This window comes from Ambystoma mexicanum, chromosome 11, assembly GCF_040938575.1.
Source record: "Ambystoma mexicanum isolate Mex_15411 chromosome 11, UKY_AmexF1_1, whole genome shotgun sequence".
NCBI lineage: Eukaryota > Metazoa > Chordata > Amphibia > Caudata > Ambystomatidae > Ambystoma > Ambystoma mexicanum.
In genome coordinates, this window is record NC_090934.1 from 952,087,524 (window position 1) to 952,112,592 (window position 25,069).

Here is a 25,069-nt window from a genome sequence, read left to right on the forward strand (position 1 = left end):
ATATACACACCATGCAAATAAAAAGCAATCATAAAACTGCTGCAAAAACAGCAGTTTACTTCAGTTATCAAAACACAGTTGCAAATGTGCACTGCATTCCAAAGTCAATAGGTTAAAATATTATATTATATATGGTCCACAAATGGGGTCTAATTGGTCGATGCGGCATTAGGGCATGACAAGACCGAGGCTAGGGATGGCGTGATACAACTTCAAAAGCCTTGCAGTGATGGTTCATAAACAACCGCGTCTGCACCTCGTAGGTAGTCCCACCAAATAGGAACGTTCCTTTCGTGGACCATATATACGTTAATTGAGTCATTTATCTTAGCACTCATTGGTAATATATTTTATCCCAGTTTCCTTTTGAAACTCGAGCATTAATATGTTTGTACACATGGTGTAAGGGATTCATTGCATTCTCCCTTTCTCTGCTCTCTCTTTATGCAGATCAATGACCTGAACATTTCAGAATTTCTTTTCCTTCATGGGTACATGCAACAATACAAGCGCATGACCAGCACACAGTAAAACACGCGACTGCCCGTAAATTCTTTCTATAGGCTACTGCTACAACTGTCTAAACGTATACATTTCGAACCACCTGACATATTTTTTGGGCTTTTCTCCTAACTTTCTATGCCAACTGTGCGTTGTTTTTCAGCACTCCGTGTCATGTAGACTAAGCAATAGTCTCTTTTTCACAACAAAGAGTCTAATATGATGTTTAATAATACATAATTAATTTAAAGAAATATGAATTTATATTCATTATGTATAACGCAACACTCTTTTACACTTAGGACAAGGTGATTCTTGCCATAGAACCTATGATCCATCCAGCCAACGTGCCTCTGGACGTAGCAAACTAATTCTTGAGACAGATGATTTTCTCACCGACACCTGACCTAGAGAAAAAAAGTAAGAGATTGGTTTCGTATTGAATGTCACACAATGTTGTCTTGTCATCTGGTTTTTAAGTAACTGTTTTTTTAAATTGTGAATATCTGTACATAACCTTAAGTAGAGACACTCAGTAAGTCTTGGAGGATATAATCAAAAGTCAGTTGTTGATCATTAATCTGTACAGCATCTGTTTTTGCATAGCTCATGAATTGCACATACATTTCTCTAGATTGATGATTTTCCATCTATGTCATACACAACCTTCACTATGAAGAAATCATTTGTCCTGAAGATGGCCACTATACCTGCTTCCGAATAGACACTTGAGAAAATGTCTAATTCGCCCCTTGGCCGAAACATGTTGACACCCTATGTCTCCAATAATGTCTAAACCTACCCATTATAGTAAAATAACCTCATGTTAAAGTAGGGTTTATCGAATTACCCATTTTTCCTTTTCTTCCTTCCTCTTGTTATGTCTCATTAGTTAGACATATGTTGTATGTCTCATTCTTTGATACATTGATGTACGAATTTCTTCTTGATTTTTAATATTTATATTATTAAAATTATTTTTTTCGTGTATTGCATCTGTTGAATATGTTTTCCAATGTTAGCGGAATTGCTGTTATTTGAAATGTGTTGTGGTTATGTTTAGTTTTGTGTGACTACAACCGGTCAATCTCTACTACTCCTAGTGTCATAGTAGTGAGGGGTAATCAATTCTCTGTGCTTCCGGCACCCTCTTTTTTCACATCCTAGTCAGCAGACAGCTCTGGCTTCTTCCTTCCTGCCGGCGGCAGTGTCAGTGAGGGGCAGAGGAGTAAGCTTCAGCCTGCATGATAATACTCTGCTCTGCATGCTTCTTTACTTCTCAGCTCGAGCATGCTACATAAATTCCAAACAGAGACTACGCCTGGGAAATGTGCACAATGGTCTACATGCTTAGCGTCCCACCGAGTGGCAGTGAGCTCACCGTTGAAAAAATGCACAACTGCACATTAAGATTTATTGGGCACAATGAAGGGTATACAGGACTCCAATCGAGGTCCGTTGGATAGTTATAGAGGCACACAAACAGGTCAATCCTGAGTTTGTTACAGTGAAGGACCAGCACTGTTCGGTATGGAGATACATTGCATTCATAATGGTTGCCCGCAGCTCTCCATTCATATTTATTGTGAATACTGGGAAGGACCTGCAGCTCCCAATTGAGCTTTTGTGATTACATGGATGCACTTTCTCCAACTCCCCCATTGAAATGCATTGGGTACATAGTAGGCACAAAATTAGCAACCTGTGCAGCTCCCTAATGAGATTATGTGGATTTAGAAAAGGCCCCCATTAAGATAGATCGGGTACATTCCAAAGGTACAACGAAGGACATGCCCTCAGTTGATGTACATTGGGTTAAGAGAAAACCCTGCAAAACGCTTGTTTCCCTCTAGGTGCATTATGCCTATATACAGACCTGCACCGACTACCTATCAAAATGTATTTGGATTTGCACCAACTACACTTTGAAATTCAATGTGTGGCTATGTAGAAGAACCTGAATAATTCCCAGTTCAAGTACATTCGTTACAGAGATGAATTTGCACAATTATCCACTAAAATCCATCAATTATGTAGAAGAACATGCCGACTCTCTTTCACTAAGCTGCATTGGCCAGAGACGACCAGTCACAACTTGGCTTTGTACACAGAGAAGGACCCATATCAGCCCTCATAAAGCCGCATTGGAAAAGAAAAGGGCTCATCCCAAAAACCTACCTGTTTGCAGTGGGTACGTGGAGTGAACTACACTATTCTACGATCAAAGGCACTTGGAACAAGATAATCCACTCAACCTAGAACATCAGTAGGTGCTGCGAAAGAGATGTCCCATCTCCCCTCTCAAATACATTTGGTGCAGAATTTGATTTGTTCCAATTCACCAATTAAATGCATGGAAATGCAGACAGTACAAAGACTTGCATTTCTCCCAATTACCATTCATTGCATGTAGGTATGGGTCTGCAAGTTTTTTTTGTTCTACATCAGGTAGCGATGGATCTGCTCTCAATGCCATTTACCAATATATCCACCAGTGGCTTCTTTCACACCTTGTTTGCGCAGATTTGTGCACACCTAGTCTTCCCCGCTTCATGGGGTAGACGACTGATCTTGTTGAGATACAGTCTTGCTGGAACTTTTCATGTTGTGGGATAGTGATGATTATATACCGAGCACTTGACGTAAATAGCAGACTGATATTGTTGCGAACAGATGAATATTTTCTCGTGGTTATTCTTCCACACTGCTGTCACTTCAGTGCTTAACAGTTGGAAAGGCAGGACTGCCCAACTCGCAGATTGAGGACTAGGCAAGCTTGAGTAGATCCCTTTCAGGAAGTAGCACACAATATGCTTGCATATGTATAGTCTTTAATGAACTCTGGCATGCCCCACACTTTATTTCCAATTAAAAGCATATAGCTGTCCATCCTCCTCAACAGTCATTCAGTACATTATTTACTTAATAATTGCCCTCAATGACCGGCAACTGACCTAGCCTAGTTAGGGTTTTGAGCAGGAGGAATGCTATTGTTTTATAGCCTGTTGCTTATGTAGTCTTTCTTGAGATTTCACTAAAAAGTTCACACTCTTTTCATCTCTCTTCTTATAATGTTGTCTAATCCTGCGGATTGTACCAGAGACAGAGCTCTTTGATCTCTGCCAATTGTTCCCACTATAACCCAGAAATCTTGCAGTGCTAAAGGATAGTATATCAGGGAAAAGGTGTTTAGCTGATTTGTCTAATTTATCGGGTATGTCTTTGTGAGGGACAAAGATTGTGAAGGTTTGGTGATTGCTGTCCAGTGTATGGGCCAGTGCAATGCCGAAGAGCCCAGAGCAGTGCCAGTGGTTATGATGTATTCCTCCTAACATCACTCTTTTTACAAGTCGATGGTTTGAGACCAGTATTCCCATTAGCCAAAGCTTGCTCTGCATGGAGCAGTTGTATCCAAACTATGCTGTGCCGGCCCCCTCAAGTAAAATTATTGTTGCCACCCTCCCAAATTTCACAAAGGCTTATATTTTCTATTAAAAGCAGCTAAGGTACTCCCTTTTTAGAGGGACTTGCGCCACCTCTGGACATCCTCTAGGCCATCCTACCAAAGGCCAACCACACAGTTTGAAGACCACTGATCTAGAATCCTAGACTACACCTCACTGATGCCCAGTGAGGCTGAAACATGTCTGGGGTAGCTCATGATCGTCCATAGAGGATGTGGCCTAACAGTTCAACCTGAACTGCTCCTTTTGGGGCGGTGCCAGGCTTGAAGTGCGTGTGGTCATGCCTTTAAAGTAATTGTACGGCAAGCTGATAAATAATGGTTTGGCATGTTGCCTAGAGCAATAAAAGTGGATTTGATTTAGTAATAAACGTAATCTATTGTTTGTTTCTGTTTGCTATGTATTGGTCGGTTTTCTGCTGGCAGGGCATCCATTGAATAAAAAGATGTTCCATGTGAAGTATCACATTGCTTTTAAATGTCTCTGGTACTTTGTTGTATGTAATTTGTGCGCGTAAGCTGTCATTTTCTTATGAATGAACTGTGACCTTGCACAAACTAGAAAGCATTGGGGGCTGAGTGATGGAGGGCACTGTCTCCACCTTAGCTGGAAAAGAGGAGCCAGACACTATCTATTCCCACAAAAAGCTTCTTTCTAGAAAACAAGTCCCAATGGCGGCTATTGGCAACATTTACCCTCCTCCCGGGCTCATATTCATGCGCAGATATCAAAAGCTTCCAGTAGCTCATGGAGAGGTGCACAAATACCCCATATCCTGAGTTTTTTTTCACTCAACAGTCTTCCAAGCCACTCCTCCCCACTTATCCCATGAAGCTTTTGGTCTCCGTGGTGCTTCCCCCACCCCCCCCCCCCCAAGTCAAAAAGGAAGATCTTCCTGGAATCAGTCTGGAATCATCCGGTGACTCCATCCTAGAGTCATCCATGGCTAGTTCAGGGAGATAATCCTGAAGTATGTATTTGTATAGGCCGAAATATTTAAATGAGATGACTCTATGAGTTATCACAGAAACAACTCCAGGATGAGCTCTGATTACTTCCAGTGATGATCGTGTACTACTCCAGGATGACCACATGACAAGGATGACTTTATGACAACTTCAGGATGGGTGGGGAATTACTCTGTGATGACCCCCATGACTACAGGATGGGTGGGGAATTACTCCAGGATGAGCCCCTGACAACTTCAGGATGGGTGGGGAATTGCTCCAGGATGACCCCATGACTTTAGGATGGGTGGGGAATTACTCCAGGAGGACCCCCTGAGAACTTCAGGATTGGTGGGGAATTACTCCAGGATGACCCTATGACTTCAGGATGGGTTTGGAATTGTGAGTGATTATTGCAGACAACTTCAGGAGACGTTATTTCATGTTGCTTCCAAACAATTTAGGAAACGGGTTTTGATTCCTTGTGTGTAAAATGGGTGGTATTACTGTAGGGTGAGTCTAGTTGGACTAATGGATAGTGTACTGGAAAACCTCACAGTCATTTGCAACCATCACTTTCCATCTTTGCCTTCTTTGCTAGAACACTCAAATGTCATTTACTAAGTATGCTGATTTAGTATACAAAACTACAAATCCACCCCACAATGTCACAAACCAACCTGTAAATGCTGTCATTTCAGTTCTCACCTCTAGCTAACATGGCATCACACTCAATAAACTCCCCCATACACAAATCACTGCACTAAAATACCACATTTCGGTGACCTAAGCAGAATCCATTAAAGGTCTACCTGCATGACAGACTGCCGATCACTTCACCCAATATCACTCTGAGCAGCTAACAATTAGTTCGCCCATTCACCACAACCAAGAAAACACTAGCTGAACCCCAACAGAAATCATAGACAATAGCACAAAAACATATACCATTTACAAGTTGGCCCCAACCTACAAATTCACCAGATCAACTATATAGTTATACACACAAGAGCACTTGAATCTTCAGTTTCACAGAGCAGCGGGTGAGCTACAATTACTTTGTCGATTAGTAGCAGGGGCTGACGTAGCAACCAAACTCGGTTGTGGGGATGTTCCAATTCCATTATTTTTAAAGACCGGAATTTAAATGATTGAGCAGGTGCGTGGGAACGTGGAGGTGCCACTTCACTGTCCAAACAGGCATGACCGTCATACTGTAACAAGAACACACTGTTGAGAAGACGTGGCGAGAGCTGAGCTTGCCTAATCGGATCTGTCCGACAAAAGACAATTGACTTACTTTATAGTCCAATATTTTTGTTGCTGCGCAGCTACATCTTTGGGAACTGCAATATTACACAGAGACATCTGTCGATTTACTGCTGTGTCTTTCAATTGTCCAGATGAAGTAACAAAGGCGGGTTCTGAGGCAGGAATGTAGGAGGAATGAATATCACTGGCCAGCCCTACCAAAAGACTTAGGTTTTGCAGCTTATGTGACCATTCATAAGTTTGTGAATAGTCGGTTTCTACTCATCAGCTTTTACAATATATTTCTCTTTTGTTTTTTTCACTGCATCTTCTTCTTGTAGTTCACGCAACACTCAAGTTTTCCAGTGCCTCCCAGATTCCGTCAGTAGCTGCTTTTTCTCCTCTGCCTTTCTTTTCAAAGCCTCATTAGTCCCTCTGCATCACAATAGGTTTTAATTATTTCGTCAAATGTTTTCTGTGTCTCATACACTGTTTCTTGGCTGTGGGTATGAAAAAGGCAAGTTAAAACTTAAATGTGACTATCATAATGTGACTATCAATACAACAAACGTTTTGTTTGAGCTGTACACTGGGGTAAGTGACTCCCATTAAGCACGATCCTATCCGTCCTCTTGGTTATTCTTACGCTCCTTGGCGCTTTCCCTCTGTCCCCAGGCAGCTAACCAAACCCCAGTCTAGCTGTACACATACTCTGACCTGGACTACTCTCCCGGAGGGCATTCAACCCATAGTGCTTTGCCAATAACATAGGAGAAATCATGTACAGCATCTATACTTTAGAGAGTTACTCTAGAGGAAAGGGATGCTGTAAAAGAGTGGTTGGTATTGTGCAGCACTCATCTGTATGTATGAAAAAAGGGAATGCCTCCGCGCAGGAACGTCAGATGTACCCTCCTCCCCCAAACATCAAATAGATGAAGAAAAAAAAACACATTGCTTACCTGCTGACTGGAAAAAGCACTACTGCCTTGAAATCCTTTCCTTCACATATTTCTCTTCTACTTTCATCAATACCCTCTATCAGCCATTTACAATTAACCTCTCCAGGAATTGCCAAAGGCTCAAATTCCCCATTCTTTTAAAGATACAGAGAATTGTCTGAATCAAATAAAAGCACATTAAAGAGTGCCATGAGTTGAGTTGTTGCCTAAAGGAAGAAATTTAAAAAAGTAAATTTAGTATGCTCCAAGTATTTGTGAAACATGTCTGTACCCAAAACCATTAATTTATAGTGGGCTTGCTATCGATGTTCCTGCCTGATGTGTCCCTATTTGTGAGTGAAGCGTCTCTTGGTGCTTAGTAGCTTCCTCCAAGACTTTCACCCATTGTGGCTTCAACTAGTTAGAGGTGGGTGTTCTGGAGAGGCAATACGTTCTTAACTGCAGAGCTCTTGTACCTAAAATGCTGCAGAGTCATTTCGCGTGTGTCCTTTAAAAGACAAGCACCTGTTTCAGTTTCTTAAATGTAAATATCAAACATAGAGAGTCCCAGCTTGCAGACAGCAACATGTACAGGAAATGATAGGGACCGAAAATCGGAGGGTATGCAGGGTCAGAACCCATGACCAATGCAATCTTTACTGGGGGGAACACAAATTAAATATTACACCTTAGCAGGCAGGCCTTTACCCCCAAGCATCGCTACTGTTCCATAAATTATGCACTACAGCTGAACTAGTGCAGTGCTCATAAGCAGTGGAAAAATCCTGCAAATAAGTAAACAAAGCCATGGGTATATTTTGCAGAGGCATGATTTCTCACACATGCCCCAAGGCCTGATACACGTAGATAGCTTATTACTTAGAGGGTCAGGTGCACCTATCTGAGGGAGGCATGGACCTATTCACGTGGAACATTGTGGGGGCATTGGAGCAGCAACAGCGTTAAAGTCAAAGGGGCAGCCAGTAGGAGCATTTATTCCCTACTTGGCAACGGTTTGAAAGCGATCAGACTGATCAGTAGAACAGTCATTGTGTGGAACTAGAATGGGGAAGGGAAGGAATCGCCCCACCCACCAAAAGGGGGCCTCTGTATGCTGAACAGCTAGGGTGCAGTGGTCTCCAAACTGGGGGACCCGAAGGATTATGGTGACTGTTTTTAATAGAAAATATAAACATTTGTGGTGGGGGTACCTGTAAACTACATTTATACTCAATGGGGGTCTCACCATAATGGCTTGAAGACCACTGTCTTATGGGAATACAGTAACCTCCCACTTTCAAATAGCAAAGCAATTAACAACACTCCTTTCACGGTCAGGTCAGAAAATACCTGCTACCGCAACAGTCCTCTGAAACACAAGGCTGCTGAAAAATCCAGAAAATCAAGAAAATAGCTCCAAAACATCTTAACGAGAATGAACTGGTCCCATCATTAGAGAAAAAAAAAAATAAAAATAAACAACCATCACCATAAAAAAACATCCACCCCAGATCATCAGAAACAGATAAAAAAAAAAGATATTTTCAAAATTAACGACAGTGATGACAAGCCCAGGCAAGCATCCAATAAATAAATTATAAATGATGTTCAATTAACTGCTGAGGTGCAATTGTTGGAAAAAAAAAAACACATTGAAGGGCCAAAAAGAACCCTCCGGGAACCTCATCAACCTATATACAGATTGTGACATAAGTATAACTAGAACATGCAGAAATCCTGAGTCTCTGAAACATTTGTATTCATTAAATCATGTAGCGAGTTCCCCAAACTGTTGAACATAAACTAAACGTAGATGGAGGAAAGCACGAGTCATGGAGGGAATTAGAACATTGTCCCCCACACACAAAGGCTGGCACAACTAGCCCTACTGTGAACTGAAAAGGCAATGGAAAATGGGGGTAAACAAGCTCTTAGTTGACTGGTGTTCAATGACTTAAGTGAAAGCAATGATCAGGTGGCGAGCAATGTTAAGAGAAATAAATAGATGGGGGCATCTGTCCACTGTTGGTTAGAGGAGCCTTTTTATCTCCCTTCTTAATGAGCTTGGATGGCCAATATCTGCAACCCTTCTCTGTGCGCAGAATCACAACAGCAAATCTAATTTGGAGCTTCAGTAAAGTAAAGCCCAAAGCACCCTGTGCCACCATTATTATGAAGGCAGGAATCAGAGAGCGCATTCATCAGGGCATAACCATCCCCAGCCTGAGATTATGTCGGTGTGTGCCGCAAACCCTGTAACACACAGCGGCTCAAGCAATCTGCCACACACTTCAAAACGTTGCCAGCCTTCATCCCAGCTAAACAAAACTTTGCCACCCTGCTTCACGATTAAGCAATATCGAGGATGCTGCAAAAGTCACACACGCTTCCCATGTGCCACACATCAACAATCCTCACACAAGGGAAATCTATGCCAGCGGGCGTTTTTGCACCAGCATGCAGCTGTCTGGGCAACCTATTGAAAATTACAAGCATAGCGCCACCATGCCCTTTATATACAATAGACATTCTCACAGGGGCTACACAAAACTGCATGGTTCTTAAACAGACGACCAAGTCAAATCTTGAGTATTGCCGGGCCCATGTGACTCTTTCACAGTAAAGCACTGGAATGATTTGCTTGTACCCACTGAAGGTGTGGTAATGTGTACGATTTGCAAATGCACCATACTGTACACACAGCAATGTCGCACAGAAGGGCACTGCAAGCATGTGGATAATGGACCACTTTAAAAAGTAAAAAAGCAACCAGGGATTTTGCAAAGTTTTGTTTAGTACATTAAGCTTCTGCCGTTCAAGCACGCATGTGCACTGTCCCCTAGGGACCGGGTAGGGTCCAAGTGCTCTTCCAAACTAGCAATCAAAATATATGTTAACATATAACGGTGCCAGCAAGATAGCAATTATGTTTTTTCGCCTTTTTTATTTTTTAAAACATTTTTCTTGATAACAAGATAGTCACTCTATAGCAGTGGTCTTCAAACTGTTTTGCCCCTGAGCACCCCTAAGAAAAATGTACCTTGCTTGGGGCCCCCCTATACACATGGACTCCATAATGTTTATCGGTTGCGATCGGTTATCGCGCTGGTGTAGAACGGTTCCCCAAATGGAGAGTGTGGGTGCCAAACACTAAATTCTTTCAAAAACATTGCTTGAAATAACTCAAATTAGATTAGAGGGCAAATATTTGTAAACACAGCATTCAGGATTTATTGCTACATAGCACTTGACTAAAAGTAGTGTTAGATATTTATTTCCAACAGTAACGTTTGACAAGTATAAGTACAACTTCTTTGAGATTTCTATCAATGCAGTCACTTGCAAGTTGGACAGTGGCATATTGGAGAACTTGTGTGAAAGGTGGGCCTGTCTTTTAGCAGCAAGCCTGTCACTATGTGGTTCAATTTTTGCAATGGGCAACTGCAGGTTTTCTTCCAGCTCTGACCAATATTTAGTCTTTAGGGTTGCAAGTGCTGCAAAGCCAATCTCGCAAAGGTACGAGGTGCTGAAAGGTAACAGTACATTGACTGCACATTTGGATAAAGTTGGAAACTCTGCATTTTGCCAAAATCCACCCAAAGATATTTTTTTGAATTGGCTCTCCAGTAGGCGGTCACTTTGAAGCTCCTTTAGTTCCTCCTGGAGGTGTATTGGGAGGTGGGTCCCTACATCTGCTAGGAAAGGCTGACCCACCCAGTCATTGATGTTACAATTGGCCTCTGGAAAGTACTTTGAGATGGGTTCTGAAATGGTTTCCTATTAGTTCAACAACACATGAAAGATCATACTGTATCTCCTCAACAGCATCTGCTAATAATGGAAAGACATCGGAAATGACAATATCAACCCTCCTCCTCCAAAGATCCAGCTTGTTCTTGAATGCAGATATTTTTGTGTTCATAGCCAATGATGTGGTTTTTATGCTTTGCAGGAAGAGGTTTAGAATATTTAGCCTTTCAAAGATGTCGCCGTACAAGCCAGTGTGAATCACACAGAGGCTCTTCCTTCGTCTGGTCTAAACCCATGAGAAAGTGTCTCACTTTGTTCCCGAGTTCCCTTGGAGAGCCACCTGACCTCCGTTTGAAACAACAAAGCATCGTGTTCAGCTCCCATTTCTGCACATAATGTGGCAAACAGACTGGCTCTAGTGGGGTGCATCTTAATAATATGTACAATATTTACAACAGAAGTCAGCACCTCTGAGTGTTCATTTCCCACATCGCGCACAGGCAGAACTTCCTGGTGTATCACGAAGTGTGTCCACAATATATGTGGAGCTACTGTCAACACTTTGCTTTTAACCCAGCTCTAGCACCACATAATGAAGGAGCACATCTGTGCAAATACCAACACACGACTCCCACTTTAGGCAGTGGTAACTTAGGAAGTAGTTAACAATGTCAAAGACTACAGATGCAGTTGCCCTGCCCTGAACTGTTTTACAAAATATGAAATCCTCCAATGTTTCTTTTAAATGGCAGTACCTCACATAAGCAATCAAATGTGTTTCTTTTGAAAGGCCAGTGGCCTCATCCAACTGTCGGGCAAACTAACAGTTTCAAGCGCAATATCAATTCTGTACTGATATCAGAGGAAAGGTCAGTGATGCAGCGGAAAATGGCAGTGTCAGACATAGGGACACTTCAGCATTTTTCTGCTGCACCGTCGGTTGACAGCGAGAATTGTTGGCAGAATTACTTTCTCAGCATCTGTAAAAGGCTTTTTGTTGTTGCCCAGATAAAGTAGTAAGGAGCTTGCAAAGTATTTGCAGGTACTCAGGCCACATTTCTAACAGTGTCCTTTTGTTTTTTCATGCCTTGAAGCTGCTGTACAAAGAAATCCTTGGTCCGTTTTGCTAAATCGGCATGTTCTGTTTCCAAATGCGGCCTTAATTGTGTTGGCTTCAGGCTGTCATTTGATAATGTAGTGCCACAAACCACACACCGCGGCTTAACTTCACCAGCAACTGCGATCCATGTGAACCCAAAGTCCAAATAAGAGACATCATATTTCTGTGTTTTTGCATTTCTTTTGTTTCCGTTTACACCTCCCCTTCTGCTTTTCGTTTCAGATTCCTACCATCTTTGGGCACTACGAAATGATCCGGTTCTATGTGATATTTGTGCTTTCTAAAGCCCGAACACAAAAAAAGACTGATTTTATTCATCCGTTTTTGTGTTGGCTTTAAAATGCAGAAGTATCACATATGCCCCCTCCTTGCCCACCTGCTCATTCACTCGTTATAGGGGGGTATAACTCACCGAACTCCCAATTTACCCACCCACCACCCCCATGCCGCATCAACACACGCATCCTCCCCACACATACCCACATAAACACACACACTGACAAACATACAATCCAAAGCTAACCTCTGCCTTCTGCAATGACGCCCCTGGGGCTCACAGAGCCTGTCAGCCCCTGCACGCATCCGTGTACGGCGGGGGTTTGACAAGTGGGATAGTTCGAACTTTTCACTTAGAACCAACAATCCATATAAAAAAGGAGCACGAAGTCTGTGAAAACATTGCAAACCCCCACTTTATTGTATGTCACGTTAGTTTTTAAAAACCATTTAAAGTTTTCAAAAATAAAAAATGCAATGGAAAACACCACATGCAAAGATTTTAAACGAACCACGTGAAAAGGCTGGGGGGGAAAAACCCTCACAAAAATGGGTCCGAAATACAGGTTGGATTAAAAAACACCACATCCATACAAGTCGAAGAAGACTCCCTGTTCAGATCTTGAAGTCCTAGCTCGAATAGATTGGTGGCGAAAACCACACCTGGATGCATATTGCTCAGGGCAGATCTAAACTTTTAGCACTTCTACTCAACCAATGGTACCAGGGCCGGCCTTAGGGCAGGACGGGCCGAGCGACCGCCCAGGGCGCCATAGCCCTCCAGGGCGCCATTTACCCCCCAGGGTGCCAGCTTGGAGGAGCCTTTCAAGGGCTACCCCGAGCTGGCGTAGTGGGAGAAGTGTCCTTTTGAAAATAAATGCGCTCGCGTGAGCGGGCGGATTTAACAACAATAGGGTGCTGGCACCCTATTGAGATAATTGCAGCCTTTCATAGGTCTGTCTACCAGGGAGCTTTGGCAAAGATCAGCTGGTACACGATGGTCCCTCGTAGCTCGGGAAGAGGTCTCCTAACAAGATCCTCTCTCGGATCAGTTCTTGAAGGCACAGCAGCTTTCAGACTGCAATGAAGGGAACAGCGGTTCGCCTTCTTCTGGCTCGGCTTCGAGAGTAAGCATCAAGTAACAACTTCAGCTTCTGAACAAATTCTAGCAGTGAGAGGGCCCCAGATATACTGTAAATCTCCCATTCACTCTGCTGGGTCACACTGGGGCAACCAATCATTCAGAAGGGCATTCAGTAAGCCAATCGGGCTCACAGCGCATTCAGGCCATTCGTCCCCGTCCAGACACTCACAACACAGAATGTGGATTAGGACAAGCACTCTGGCATCCAGCACGACACACTGCATTCATACTAGTTTCGGACAGGGCTGTCTCAGTCATTGTGTCAAGCACCAGATACTAGACACCCATAACACGGAATGCGTTTTCGTCACACACTCCATTCACCCAGGTCCCGCCACACGGGCATACCCACAACATACAGTCATTGGGAAGGATCCAGCCAGTCTGGCCTGGACGTCCCCACACACCATATATGGAACTTCCACCCAACAGCCAGTCAGGGGGGAAGGTACAGAGTCAGGGCTTCCCAGGACTTCGGGAAAAGTAAGGTAACGGGCAATAGAAACCAAGAGGCCATCTTGTTTCCTATCAGGAATCAACAGATTCCAATGGCAAGGCCTGGGTATCCCCAAAAATGGAGGATACTCAGAGCACCTGTCAAATTCAGCATGGTGCTGCCACTGGCCCATACCCTGCTCTGTGGGCCACACACAGGTGCCCTAAGACATACATTAGGGGCACAGGGTTGTACCCCCCCACCCATGGGTGCCATAAGGGTATCCCAAGGGTCTGTACACCAAACCAAAAAGAGGAAGAGCCGCACCACCAGGTGTCCCACATGAACTCCTGCGTGGAAAACACGACAGAACATATATGATAAGGCAATAAAGGAAAAGGATATGGAGGCCCTGTCCCTCCAATGCTTTTCCAGCATCACAGCCCCTAAGGTGGGGGCACAGGAGAACCAGCATTGCAGTGATCCTGCCCCCTGCTCGCCTCTCCCCACACGTTCACTGTTGGGTCCTAGAGGCCCACGTAATAAGGATGTGACACCAGAGCGATGCTATAAGTCTTTCTTTATTTGTGTACTACAGCATACTGCCAAACTTCACGTACTCCTCCCCGCACCCACGTCATCCCTCATGTGACCCCCTCACTAGACAGCGCCCGTTAACAGCACCCCCGGACAAATGTCATGGCGTCCACCTAGCATTCTTCAACTAGGCAAAGTGGTCTCCTGATGGTTCGCTGGGGCCTGGCACCTGTATTGCTGCCCTGGACCGCACTGGGTGCGTCAACCGGCTCCGACATGTGCCGTGTGCTTCTCCCATGTTGTCCACAGGTCGTCTCTGGGTTCACGAGCCTCCGGATCGGGGTCAGGAAGCCAAGGCCTTTCATCCTCCCTCTTGAGGACGTGCTTGAATAGAGAGCTGTTCCTTTGCAGTTCCCTATCGGCTTTGGTGCAAATCGAGCATCAGTCTTCTTTGACGTTGTTTGCTGCACCAACACTTCATCTCCTACGTGGAACTCTTTTGGCTTAGCTCCTCTTCTCTCATCTGTCTACACTCAAGCTTTCTCCTTCTGCTCTGTGTCTCTTCTTATGACCTCCTGGTCCACTTCTGGCTGGGTCATGAGGTGCCGCACGATCCGTGTGCGAACTTCATATCTCATCAATAATTCGGCCGGGGTCTTGTTGGTTGCCTCGTGGGGGGTAATGCGGTAGTCACAGAGCAGGCGGCAGAGCGTTTGATGCGGGTCAGCACCCTCGATATGGGCCCTCTGCAGCTCTTCTTAATTGAAGCCATAAATTGCTCGGCCACATAATTGGCGTGAGGCCAGCGGGGTGTTATTTTCTGATGGGCAAAATCCATGTGCTTCGCAAAGGTTGCAAACTCGTGTCCACTGAATGGAGGCCCATTATCGGACTTGATGGTGGCAGGGATCCCCCATTCACTCACTACCTCGTCAAAGATCGCTGCGACATGGGCAAAAGCTGTGGATGCTACTTTCTTCACAATGGGGAATCTTGAGTGTTCATCTATGAACAGTAGGAGGTACTCCCCCCGATTCTAGGGGTCTGTGTCAGTAATGAATGTGAACCTTTTGCCTATCACGAAGTTGTGAAAGTGCTTGCATGCCCACACGGCTGCCAGGCTCTCCTTCTCAGCTTGCGAGTAGGCATACTCGGGCGGGGGCAATGCTCTGCTAGCAGAGGCAACAATGTGTCTGGGGTTAGAATCAACCCTGTTTGTCTGTGCCAGTGTAGCCCCCAGCCCCACTGGGCTTACGTCCACAACGATTTCGGTGTGCCAGTCCGGGTCAACGTATGCCAACCTCTGGGCCTCTGCGAAAGCTAATTTAATGGTGTCGAACGCCTCCTGACATTTGGCTGACCAGGCAAACGTGGTGTCCTTCTGCAGCAGGCGATGTAGTGGCTCGGTGATGGAGGCATAGTGTGGGATATATCTCAAGCGCAGTAGCCTGCCATCCCCAGAAACGATTGCACGCCAGCCACCTGGATAAGTTCCCGAAGGTTGAAGATGGTGGTGACCTTGTCAGGATCCAGCGTCATGCCGTCTCCTGAGATGATGTGCCCAAAGAATTTCAGTTTGGTTTTTACTGAATCAGCATTTGTCGATGTTCAATGTCAGACCCGCTCCCTTGACAGCGGCGCAGGTTGCAAGCAACGCAGCGTTGTGTTCCTCCCGAGATCTTCTGAAAACTAGGATGTCTTTGCTGTAATTCAGGGCCCCACGTATCGGTCTGATAATCTGCCTAAAGGCCTCCTGAAAGATTTCAGCCGCCAACGAGATACCAAAGTTGAGGCATTTGTTACGGAACAGGCCATTGCAGTTTGCGAATGTGGTGATACCTCTTGAATCGGGTTGTAGCTCGATCTGATGATAACCTTGGTTGCGGTTTAGTTTGGAGAAAAGAACTGACTTTTTCAGCTGGATGATCATATATTCGATGCGAGGTCCTGGGTGGCGTTCTCTCTGGATGGCAGTATTGGCCATTCTCAGGTCCACGCAGAGTCTGAAACGTCCCCCTTCCTTGGGCACGATCACTAGCAGTGAGACCCATGGCGTCGGTCTCATGGCTGATTCTATAATGTCATTGTTCAACAGCTGATTGAGTTCACTCAAGACTGTGGCCTGCAGGTGGAACCCTACTCTCCTCGGATGTGGGGAACAGGTCGGACTGATGTATCAATATGTAGCTTGATGGGGGGACCTTTCATCTTCCCCAGCCCCTTACAGAGGAGTGGGAATTCCGCCAGGATCGTGTCTTTCGTGATAGGGCTACCGGACAGGTGTTCATGCCTCATAGTGCAGATAAATTCTTTCAGGTCGCCTGGGGGCGCAGTTGACTGTATTGTGTCTGCCTCGTGGACATGTAGGTCAATAAGTCCTAGACAGGACACCATGTGGAAGCTTAAGAGGCATCTCCCTTTAGTTGGGCTTCAGATCACATGGATGACTGTAGTAGTGGCCAGACCTTTGTGTATGAGCCGTCGCCTGAAGTGTCTGATGGAATGGAGGGGGAAGGTCTGCTCCCCACTGGAATATTTTGGACGCCGCCTGGGTGAGTGCTGGCGTGTTGGGCATCTGGAGAAACTCATTTTACCCGATAATATTGACGGTGGCCCCAGAGTCGACCAGGAAGCAGAACTGTCTGCCACCGATGTTGACAGGTATCCTGGGCACCTCCCTTGCTTCTCTGTCGTCTAGGATAAGGTTAACATATTCGTCCTGACCATATTGGTTGTAGCGGTCGCCTTCATACACTGGTCAGTGCGCCAATGCCACATATTGGCTTTGGTGTGGTTGGGGTGGTTTGTCATATTCATCCCTGAGATATAGGATTCGAGGTCTTGGGGGCCCACTTCAGGGTAATTGCCCTCCACCACCCTTACTTATCGTCCAAGCCCCTGATGGTATGGCCACACCTGGTATGCCGGGTTCTGTGGGGTCCGACTGTAAATCCTGTACTGTGATGGAGGTGGCATCCGCGGCGTGGGGAAGGGCCTGCCTTCTCAGCAGACCAATTGAAAGTGGTCCTCTCTGCCACAATTGCTGCACCTCTGAGAGAGCAGGACACGTCCCTGAATGGGGGAATGCCATCCTGCAGCGGTAGCACTGCCTCTGCATTCTGGGGGCCATTTGCTACCCTCCTGTGGTACTCCTTTCTCCGGGTCTCTGACTGGTTGGCTGGAGCACTGCAATGAGTTCACTTTTGCTTTGTTTGGTGGTGGCACTCCCCGACATGTGGGTTGATTGTATGTCCACCCTCTCGAAGATCCTGGCCATTTCACTAACTTCGTCGATGGAGAGTGGCTTCTTGAGCAGTTGTTTTTTCAGTTTTTGGGACAGGCACCCTTCGATCACTCTCAGCCGTATTGCTTCGTCCAGGGAAAAAGCGTGAAATTGGCACTGTGCTCCTTTGATCCTCAGGCGAGTGAAGAACTCGACGACTGTTTCTTCTCCACTTTGGGTACACTGATTAAACGTGTACCTCTCGTAGTAACGATTGGGCTCAATCACAAGTTTCTTGTTGAGGGCTGTCAATAGTGCCGCAAAGTATGGATGCACCTCCGGAGGGATGGTTTTGATGAGTGTCTTGACCTCACTATCATTGATGTTGAGGAACATGTTTTGCGAATTTGGGGAGTTCTCTTCACCCGCTGCCTTAATTAAATTATTAAAGTCATCTGGCCACTCCACCCATCGCTGGCCTTTGTCTGCCTGCGGGTCATGGAGAATGGGGGCGTCATGCGGTGGCTGTGGACCGTGCAGGCGGATTGGGCATGGCAGGAGGTTGTGCCGCAGGTGCAGCCGGTGCGCTCATGGTGGCGACTGTAGTAGCTGGGGTGGTCATTCGCTGTTGGCTCAGGGCCTTTTTTAGGGCAGCGAGCGCTGGTAGTGCTCCTTGTGGCTGTCACTGTCGTGGTAGCAGGTACATGTGGCGCGTGCGAAATGGCAACATGCGTAGTGGTGTTTTCACAGTGCTCATGCGCGCATGCTTGAAATTGTCCTCATGGTGCGGGCGAGCTGGGCCCACTTGGTGACCTGGACGAGCGGGTGTTTCACAGCGAGCCGCATGCAGCATGTGACTGGGAAGCTGCGCATTATTGGCGGGCTCGCAGGAACGATGGCGCGACCTACCTGCTGGGCCGCATGTGCTGCCGTGCTCCAGCATGTGGGAGAAAGCTGGCAGCTGGCGGATTGCCGCGCAGCAAAGTAATGGAGTTCTTCCCTCTGCTCAGGTAGCGTGGATCATGTGTGCTGCGTATTCGGTGGAGGCCCGGGATCGGGTGTTGTGATGCCGGCGGGATCACCAGGTGCGTATGGAGTGCTGCTGCGAAGCGGCCTGGAACTGGATGCTGGAAGGGAGCATTGCGCGGTGGGATCACCTGCACGCTGTAAGAGGACGACTCTGGTGCACGATGGAAACCGCCTTGTCGCCAGTTGTTGAGCCCTAGAGGCCCACGTAATAAGGACATGACACCGGCGGGAAGTTATACGTCTTTCTTTATTCGTGTACTACAGCATACTGCCTAACTTCACTTACTCCTCCCCGCTCCCACGTTATCCCTCATGTGACCCCTGTCCATCACCCACAGCAAAATAGTAGTTTGAAAAAAAAAAGGCATTCTTACCGTCGGCAAGTCATACTGCAGATGTCAAGATTTTTTATGGTGCCACTGCTCCTCCGAACTTTGCTGTCCTATATTGGATGATGGAGCCAATTTGTGTTCCTGCAATTGAAAAAGTACAATAAAAAAATATTATACCCGTACCAGATTGACCATACTAATATTTGCGCACTGCACTCTGCCAGTCAGCGCACATCCTCCCCCGCACACAAAAGGGACCTAGGGTGCAGGGTCCTACCAGGAAATCTACAAAGTTCCCTATAGGTCAGTCCACTCCAGCTGGAAGAGAGAACAGAGAGCAGTCAGAGCACATACCTGAGAACGTGACTCATACTCAGCCACAGTAAAATGATAGAGCGAGAGTAAAGGCATCAGCTTGTTATATTTTACCCTTTCTATTTCCTGCCTAGAATAGTTGAGAAGTCCAGCTACATAGAATCCGACACTGCAGTGCTTAACCCACCGAGCTAACTTTCGGAAACAATCGAGTAATAGTCATTTAGCTTTTACTGGAGTTCAGTGACAGCGCTGAAGTAGCAGCAGACTGTTGTGGCTGCCAAGCCAGACACAAGGGCAGCTGGCTTCTCTGCAACATATGGTGCCCCATACAGGCAAAGGCCTGGCACCCACGGCAGGAAGATATACATGCATTTCACTTTAAAACTCTTCTATGGCTGTGGTGCATCCAAAGTACTGTTGCTAATGCAGTCATTTAATACATCAAGGGATGCATAGACTAGCTCTATAGTAGATGGCTACCGGGGTAGCTCAGCAGGTTGACAGATCGTTGCTGAGACGTTATATATGCCAAATATAATTATGCGTATGAATATATTGTTCCAGTTTCTTTTAATGTGTTTAAGGTTAAATTTAACCAAAACAATACAAACAGAAATGCAAACCGTATAATCGAATGACTTTTTGCAATTACTTTAAAAAAAGGAAGTGCTATTAAATGTGTTTGGCCAGAGGATGGGTTGGGGTATTTCTGCCTCTGTAGTGAAAATCAAAAGTTGGCACCAATGAACCCAGTTTAATTTCCCAATAACTCCTGTCAGCACAATGGAAGCATTTATTTCTGATTAACCAGTTTGATAAACATAACATCTTTATAAATATAACCTGTGATAAAACACAAAGCAAGGGGCACACAAATTACAAAGTATTGGTGTGGTGCTCTGACAAAAAAAAAAACATTTCTAAGAAAATTAGTGAACGCAAGTTTCAGCAGCGTTTTTGAGTTTGGAAATGACTTTTTTCCTATGAACGGGTAAAATGCACATTTGAACAACATTAATGTGTCCAGCATGTAGAATGCCTGCTTTCAACAGTGACCCCCACCCCCAGTGATGTTCATGGCCCATCGATTCCCATGGTGTCCCTTTCTGGATAGAAAAAAAGGAACGGGATGAGCAACCAGAGTCATGAAATGCGCGAGTGGTGGCTGGGGAAAGGAGCACCGTGCAAATTAGATTACCGAGCCCCCAGCTTCCTGGTAAAGCCTGGTCCTGGCAGAGGCAGGCCGTATCCTGAGATCCAGCCAGACATCTGATGCCGGATCTCAGACCCAGCCAGAGCCGCCCCATGGACCAGGGAGGTGATGAGGCAGCCAAAGCAGGGGGGGCGGTGTTGTATGATATCTGGATCCCCCACAGCAGATTGCTGGGGCCCAGCTATCTGCCGTGGGGAAGCCGGATAATATTACAACACTGTGTAACAATGTTGTATTGTCATCAACACACCTGAGCCAGCAGGTAAGTTATATGGGTCTATTAGTTAAGTACACAGCAGGAAACACCGGCACATCCTTGCCAGCCAGCTCTCTATCTCCAACTGTCCCCCATGGAACACCATTCAGATGACAACACCCTGAGCACAGTGACCTCACCACATTCCACTGACATCACCACTGCAGGGAAGACACAGGAGGGAAGACACTCATTATAACACTTCTCCCTTCCTTAATTTAATAATAGGACACACCAACATTTGTACAGTACAAGTCATTCCCATACACAAAGTACCATCCATCACAATACCGATACAAATACGCGTGGCCACCACGTACCTGCCCAGAAACACCCAAGCTCATATGAACACGAGACCCAACCCCAGGAAACGGTCCACATGAAGCCCATTCACCCACCAAGGCCCACAACAGAGCACAAACGCTCTACACCACCATAAAGGTACAGAAGCGCACTGACACCATTGAAACTATCTCCCACTAATAAAACCCAAAGCACTAAACAGGTGGAAACATAACCTTGCACAATGACTCCCACTCAAACGGAACACAGATCCACCCTACAACACTATTACTATCCCTTGTCCACCAAATCACTCACAACAGAGGAACCCACCGACATGGAATAAGGGCTGCACCTCCCTTCTACTGAACTGGAATAACCACTCGAGGAACAAAACAACAAAACAAAAGCTCCACCTGCTTCAAGCTGCCCCTTGAAGCCTAGGGCCTGCCACACCCCAGCATCCCCAAAACGGATATACCACTAACAAACACAACCCCTCAGTGCACCTACAACCTTCCACCCTGGTCTGCACCCCAGGGCAGCCACCCCGGGCACTAACCCAAATTCAAAAGAGTAACCACCGGGCACTAACCCAACTCTAATGAGCACCAACAAGCACAACTAACAACATCAGTTAAAAAAAAACCTAATTAAGGCAATACTTAACTCTGACCACAACCAACTCTGAACTATTCTGCAAAACTAGATCCACCGAACCAATGCACAAGCTCACAAAAAGGAACTAAAAGGACCTCTAAATGCGTGTGCAACCTAGACACCACACCTAACACCACAGGACCCCTAGTCCATGCCAAATACAACACACCTCTACACGCCCCAGGACCCCTAGGCCCTGCCAAAACAGTACACCTCTACACACCCCGGGACCCCTAGTCCCTGCCAAAACAGTACTTCTCTACACACCCCGGAACCCCTACTCCCCGACAAATATAGCACACCCCCTCCTAACGTGGGAACCCCAGCATAGGTCAGGCTGTCACTGTGGTCAAACCCACCAAAATGTTCAAACTGGCACAACCACCACACCATACAATGGGACCCCTAGCACTTACTAGGCTACCATAGACTAACACAGTGGCTACCACTCACACGCACCACTCATGCGCACACACAACATGCGTACTCACACCCGCGCTCGCACCTCAACAAATCACTCACAACACAAACAATATAGGGCTCTTAAATCAATGGGAAGTTTCAAAAGATACAATTCTAAAACAATGCAGAATTTTACACACACTGGCGTGTGCAACTCATCTTTACATGCAAAACGACATTTGGAACCAAGTTGCAGTGCATCCCACAAGTCTTGAAGTTCAATAATAGTCAAACTCCCAATGTATATTAGTATAAGCCACAAGTCTCGGAACGCCACCCAAAACACTTTATACTTAAGTTACATAAATAATGCAACAGGGGCCACAACATGAACATTCACACACTTGCGTTCTGGCCTGACACAGAAACTGCATTACTTAAGGCCACAACACCCTACCAAGACACCACTCACACTGGCCTGACTGCTCATCACGAGCACGAAACGTTCAACATGTCCCGGCACCATCAGTTCCACACTGGCGAAAGACACCTCCTCCTCCGCCCAGCGAACACAACTTCTGGAATTGCCGCACCCGCGACGGATTTCCTGTCCTCTGCACGGCGAACTTGATCCTTGCAGCTCGCCGCTGTTGTGAAACACACCATGTTGCCAAAATGGGGAACGAAGCACTCCACAACCCAAAACCTTTACCCCCAGTTCGGCTTCCGACTGCCGTAACACACTTCCTAGTTGCCATGGAAACTGTAAAATTCGTCGTGATTCCGGAATAAGGAAGGACACTGTCTTTACAGTCCACGCACCGCCGCCAGGCTACCGTAAGGCAAGTCCTGATTGCTATGGAAACTGGAACTCCTGACTTGCTTCCGGAAACATGAACAGAACTGGCCGTACATCCCATGCGTTCTGCACACGCAGAGCATTCCGGATATTTGTTAGCACCCCGAACTTTCCACACGAGCGTTCTGTGATGGCTTGCACCCGTCATCATTTCATGCCAGACAATGCGGCGTACGCATCTCCTGGATACACAACCCAGTACCACAGTTCGGGAGCCATAAGGACAGCGACAACACTGGCCCATCCGGCACCAGGCAGACAATAAGGGTAATTTCACTTGGATTGCCGCTGCCGCGCTCAACCCCTTCCTGGACCAGGGGAGCGCAGCAGCACAGCTAAGATGAGAATCAGCAAACTTCCTCACAGTGGCTGATCCTCCATGAATTTCTGACTGGCCACCCGGCCTTCAGTCACAACAGGGTTTGTCCTCCAACTCTCCTGGGAGAGCCGCTCCTGGCCCACCGCCCCGCAAGAGCACAGCAAGATGAAGACAGTGAATTCACTGCACGGCTGTCTTCCAACTCCTCTCTGCACTCACATCAAAGGACCCTACACTTCCAGGCCCCCGGCTCCCGCTGAAATGGAGCCTTCTTCCTCCAGCACCACCCGGCCTGCTGGGCTGCAACTTTTGCCCGGACCTCCAAAGCTGCACTGCTGGCTGCTACAAGGACATGGACACTTGGAGGGTGGTGTCCTGATCATCTGCTGTGCCCTCCACGACAGGATCCCATCCTCGTCGCCAGTCTAACAATGTCGTACTGTCATCAACACACCTGAGCTAGCAGTTAAGTTATATGGGTTTATTAAAGTACACAGCAGGAAACACCGGCACATCCTTGCCAGACAGCTCTCTATCTCCAACTGTCCCCCAAGGAACACCATTCAGATGACAACACCCTGAGCACAGTGACCTCACCACATTCCACTGACATCACCACTGCAGGGAAGATACAGGAGGGAAGACACTCATTATAACACACTGGCAACACTTCCGTCCCCGCTCTCCACTGTGGCCGCCAAGGAGGGGGCATAGAGGGAGAGGGGCAGAGATTGACCAGTATTGCAGTGATCTGGCCCCGTTGCTCGCCTCTCCCCACTCGTGGACCTTCTTAGGTACACAGGGGGAGAGAAAAGCAGAGGGACTGAGAAAGCCATGAAACGTTCGCTTCCCCGCAGCCCCCTCAAACTGTGGTGTGGGGAGTGAGCGGAGAAGACGTGTGCGGCACCAGCAGAAAGCAACAACGCAGCCTGGATGCGTGATTCAAATTCAGGAAAGCGCACGTCCAGACTGTGTCTATTTCCTGTTTTGTGCCCACCACCCCCATCACATCACACTGACCGAGCACATGCATGGGGTGGGGGGCAGTGGCTCGCCATGCAGTTAAGTGAGGCAAAACATATTTTCTCTTTTCTCGTCGTCCTGGGTCACGCTGAGGCGGGAGGGGTGGCAGGGAGAATTAAGAAAGACATCTTGGGGTACAGACACACTCTGGCCGGTAGTGTGGTAAAAATGGGATCACGATATGGGGCTTAATTTACAACAAGGTGAGTTCATTGTTGTTTTAACAGTGAAAGCCGTGTTGCGCAGATAAGGGAGAAGAAAGAAGGCGTATAATTCCACTTGCTGCTGACAGCCGAATTTGGAAGAAACATCTGCCCTGGGGCGTGCACGGAACGGCCATAAATCACTTCTGCTTGGGGGGCGGGGGGAGCCGGGGATGGGGCTAATACGGCATGGAGTGCTCCTTCCTCCACGATTCTCTCCCTAATCACGTCCTTCGTGAAAACGCCACGACGACTTAACAGAATTACTTGCAATACGTCATTCCGCTGAAAAGGCATTTGAGAAACTGTCGGCAAACTGTTAAACAAACACACAATGCTGTCGGGCCTCCTAGGGACTTTAATTTCGTGATTGATAATGAAGGCAATATACTGCCTCCCTTTACGAAACGCTCATTTCCGGATTCCAAGCATCAACCAGGTGAGTGCATGCGAGTGTAGTGAATTGTATATGCATTTCTTTTAGCATACATTAAAGTAGACGTTCTCGTCCCTTTCTTGTTATATTGGTAAGAGGGGCCCTTTTGCAACCTCTGAAAATGCACTTTGTAGTGAGAGGGTGCAG

At 46.5% G+C, this 25,069-nt stretch overlaps 1 protein-coding gene and 1 long non-coding RNA gene across 5 annotated transcripts in view; one reads left to right on the forward strand and one right to left on the reverse strand.

Moving 5' to 3' along the window:
- Positions 1 to 714: 714 nt before the first annotated feature.
- On the reverse strand, positions 715 to 24,716 carry LOC138503963 (uncharacterized). Of its 2 annotated transcripts, none has more exons than XR_011279740.1 (3): positions 24,281 to 24,716; positions 18,994 to 19,092; positions 715 to 6,663 (listed from the first exon to the last, which is right to left on the reverse strand). It is a non-coding gene; the product is annotated as an uncharacterized lncRNA (long non-coding RNA). The 2 variants fall into 2 exon arrangements; XR_011279739.1 differs by having other exon boundaries at positions 22,555 to 24,716.
- An 89-nt stretch (positions 24,717 to 24,805) lies between these two features.
- Positions 24,806 to 25,069, forward strand: part of LOC138503961 (uncharacterized protein C11orf24 homolog) — a 606,597-nt gene continuing 606,333 nt past the window's right edge. For 2 of the 3 annotated variants that reach the window (XM_069624102.1, XM_069624099.1), the window contains exon 1: positions 24,811 to 24,925. The gene's annotated coding sequence lies outside the window, so the exon portion shown is untranslated. Of the gene's footprint in view, positions 24,926 to 25,069 lie in introns of all 3 variants that reach the window. The other variant, XM_069624097.1, reaches the window with a different exon arrangement.